The 4,181-nt window shown below is 37.2% G+C and overlaps 1 pseudogene; it reads left to right on the top strand.

Annotated features, from left to right (window-relative positions):
* Positions 1 to 1,869: 1,869 nt before the first annotated feature.
* LOC138751246 (anaphase-promoting complex subunit 10 pseudogene) lies at positions 1,870 to 2,510 on the top strand (annotated as a pseudogene).
* Positions 2,511 to 4,181: the final 1,671 nt, after the last annotated feature.

Below are 4,181 nucleotides of genomic sequence, written 5' to 3'. Positions count from 1 at the left end.
CCAAAGCCTGGTGAACTTTATGAATGTTAAATTCTGTGCACAGTATAAGAATTACCTGCAACCAGTGATTTTGGAAGAATGAGGTGAGATTGGACTGTGAATCAAAGAACCTTTCTGAACTTATACGCACATTACATACACGTGCGCTTAGAATTAGAAATGGGTTGTTAGGTTAGTTAATAGTAATAAGTTAAAGTGTGGTTCTATTTTTATGTTTAAAGATAATTAAAAGCAACTTTAGTTTAAATAACCATTTGTCTTGGTGAATATCTATTGCTGCTGAGTTTTGGGGTCCTCTGGGCTCATAACATTTGGGGGCTCATCTGTTTTGGATTGAAACATTTGGAGTTTTGGGATCTTAAACTTCAGGAGTTTTTATGATTTATTAGTTAATTAGTTTTTCCAAACAGCAACAATGGATGTTAGTATATTTTTGTTACACCCATCACCTGCGGAATTGCAGAGAAAAAGAAAAGAGGAACTGATGGTTATTGCTAAGGAATTAAAGCTGACTGAAGTCAAGCATTGGATGAGGAAAATACAAATACAGAGGATTATAGTGAAATATACAGGTGAGGGAAAATTTATTGAGAAAGGCAGACAATTTTACAGAGGATAGATCTGTTGAATTACAGTTGGAATTGGAGAAATTGAGGGTGGACGAAGAAAGAGAGAAATTGAAGGTGGAAGAAAAAGAGAGAAAGAGGAGTTTGAATTGTAGAAACAAAAATATGAACCAGAAAAAGCTGAAAAATGGAGGGAAAAGAATGGAAAACAGAGGATACGTGAGAGAGGAAACTGAAAAAAAAAGATGAGGTAGAGGAAACTGAAAAACAGAGAATATATGAGTTAGAAGTAGCTGAAAAATGGAGGGAGGATGATGAAAGAAAAAAAATGATATAGAATGAATTGAAAGATGGTTTGAATTAGAGAAGCTAAAAATTAAGATGGAGGGAGGTAAGAGAATTGAGGCTATAATTCCTGGTTTTTGGCTAGTAGAGAGGCAAATCTGGTTCCTCCTTTTGATGAGGGAGATATAGAAACATATTTTCAGCTTTTTAAAAGGTTGCTGATGAGCTTCTTATGCTCCAAAGTGTATTGAAGGGAAAAGCACAATACTACAGAGCAAGTGGAAAATTATGATACTGTTAAAAAAGCAGTTTTGAAGGCTTATGGGTTAGTTCCAGAAGCATATAGACAAAAATTTAAGAGTTTGTTGAAAATGTGGAACCAATCTTATATAGATTTTGCTCTGGGAAAATCTGTATGTTTTAACCATTGGCACACCTCAAAAGGAATAAATGATTACTTTTGACAGATTAAGAGAATTGCCATTAATTGAAGAAATGAAAAGGTGCATTCCCAATGAGATAAAATGATAACTGGATAAGAAAGACTTGGGGATAATGGCAACAAATGGTTAGGTTAGCAAATGAACATGCCCTGATTCACAAGAAAAAAAACAAATTTCAGTATAGTAAGCCATTTCAGAAGGTTAATGTGCAGCAGAGAGTAAGCCTTTTCAAAAGTTTAATGTGTAGCAGATTAGTAAGTCTGAAATTAAGTCTGGGGAGAATATTAAGAAAAAAGATGAAGTTAAGGTGGGAAAGGACAGAACTTCTGGATTAGTATGTCATTTTTGTAAGAAACCTGGTCATGTGATTGCAAATTGTGCCCCCCCCAACCCCGGGCCTGTCGGCAGAGAGTGAGTAACAGTCTGGGGTTGCGTGTGGTGAATGGTTGGGAAAGTGGCAAGGAAAAGAGCCGAGGAGCAATTTGTGCGCACAAGTGTCTCGTACTCAGCGGGAAGTGTCTTTGAGCTGGGGTATGGACATGGATCTCATGTGGTTATTTGTCACCTATCCACTCCTCACCGTCATCTCTGTCTTGGTCTCTTGGGGACAAAAGCCACCACCGGATAAACTATATATTGCAGATCAAGAGTATTTGGGGAAAATGACCATCCCAAGTAAGGCACCTCCTGGAGATGATCCAAAGCAGCTGGAAAGAATTGGTACAGTGCAAGAGATTGGTTCCCAGATTGGTTCTCTGTCCTCTTGTAAACCAGGATTTGGTGTGGATCAACGACGTGATGATAATCTGGAGACATACTGGCATTCAGATGGATCTCAGCCTCATCTTGTAAACATTCAGTTCAGAAGAAAAACAACTGTGAAACCTTGTGTATTTATACTGACTACAAATCTGATGAAAGCTATACTCCAAGCAAGGTCTCTGTCAGAGTGGGAAACAATTTTCATGATCTTAAAGAAATGCGGCAACTGGAACTGGTGGAGCCCAGCAACTGTATTCATGTTCCGCTCACTGATAATAACAAGAAGCCAATCCATACATTTATGATACAGATTGCTGTGCTAGCCAATCATCATAATAGAAGAGACACACACATGAGGCAAATTAAAGTCTACATGCCAGTGGAAGAAAATTCAATTGGCAAGTTTCCTAGATGTACCACTATAGACTTCATGATGTATTGTTGCATTAGATGACTGAACATTGTCATTTTTGTGTGGACATATTTTGATGGCTATGTTACTTGATCTAAAGCTAACTTTTTATTGAGCTATTAATGGATCCAAAATAAAAATGTATCATCAAAAAAATGTGATTGCAAATTGTTTAGCATTGAAAAAGATGTGAGAAAAGGAGATATTACCAGAAGCGTGTATTCAAACATTTGAATTTAATGAGAACAGATGTTCCATACCTGGTAAGGATGTTGTGGAGGTATTTGAACCTTCTGCGTCAGAGAGCTTGGTTTCAGTAAAGGATGGAAATTCCTCGATTCCAGTTAAAATTTTTAGAGATACAGGGGCTGCCCAGTCACTGTTGTTGGAGAATGTTTTAACTCTTGATTAAAAGACGGACATAAGAGAGACGACTTTGATTAGAGGTGTTGGTGGAGATGTAGAGTCAATATCTCTTCACAAAGGACCAGTTGTAGTAGGAGTTATTTCAGTTACCCATGCAAGGAGTCTCACTAGGGAATAATTTGATGGAAGATAAAGTTGGGTCAGTTTTGAGATTAACAAATAAGCCTAGTAAGGATGAAGTTGTGAGATATATCCTGCATGTGCTGTAACAAGGTCTTTGTCTAAGAAAATGATGAGAGTAGAAGAAAATCCAGTAAATAGAGACTTGCCCAGTACTTCTGCAATAGTCCAGAAGGACCTGGTTAAATTTGAGAGTCAGGTTTTGTTTTCATCAAGGAAAGAGTTAATTGAGCAGCAAAAGACAGATTCTGATCTTGCTGACTTGAGGGAAAAAACTGTGAATGAGGAGGAGATTAAGGATGTGACCTGTGGATATTACTGAAAGGGTGAATTATAAGGAAATAGAGACCTCGTGATATTCCTGCAAATGAAGAGTGGGTGGTGATTCATCAGGTGGTCATTCCTAAAATTTACCAGAATTAAATTTTAAATTTGGCTCATAGTACACCTTTGGGTGGTCATCCTGGTGTAAAGAAAACTATGAATAAAATTTTGAGAATATTTTTCTGGCTTGGTTTGAAGAAGGATGTTGTAAATTGGTGCTAGACATATCACCTTTGTCAGGTTGTGGGGAAACCTAACCAGGGTCCTCCAGTTACTTTACAACCTATTCCTGTTGTTAGGGAAGCTTTCATTAAGGTTATTGTGGATTGTGTAGGTTCCCTGCCTAAAACAAAAGCTGGGAATCAGTACTTGTTAACAATTATAAGTACGACATCCAGATTTCCAGAAGCTATACCATTGAGGAATATTAAAGCAAAAACAGTGGTAAAGGCTTTGGAAATTTTTTTGCAGTTTTTGGGTTACCTGAAGAGATCCAGTGATCAAAAAAGTAACTTCATGTCCAGGTTGTTTCAGCAGTTGATTTATGAGATGGGAATTAAACAGATCACTTCATCTGCATACCATCCTAAAACTCAGGGAACTTTGGAAAGATTTCATTCTACTCTTAAAAATATGATGAGGATTTATAGTCTGCAGAATGGGAACGATTGGGACGAAAGTATTCATTTATTGTTAATTGCAACAAGACAGTCTGTGCAGGATTCTTGAGGTTTCAGCCCTTTTGAAACAGTGTTTGGACATCACGTTAGAGGATCTTTAATGTTGTTAAAAGAACAGTAGGTTAATGAGAATGTACAGTTAGACTTGCTGGATTATGTTTCT

This window comes from Narcine bancroftii, chromosome 1 (assembly GCF_036971445.1).
Source record: "Narcine bancroftii isolate sNarBan1 chromosome 1, sNarBan1.hap1, whole genome shotgun sequence".
NCBI classification, from domain to species: Eukaryota; Metazoa; Chordata; class Chondrichthyes; order Torpediniformes; family Narcinidae; genus Narcine; species Narcine bancroftii.
Note: the sequence above shows the minus strand (reverse complement) of the source record. Positions and strands in the feature narration are given on the sequence as shown.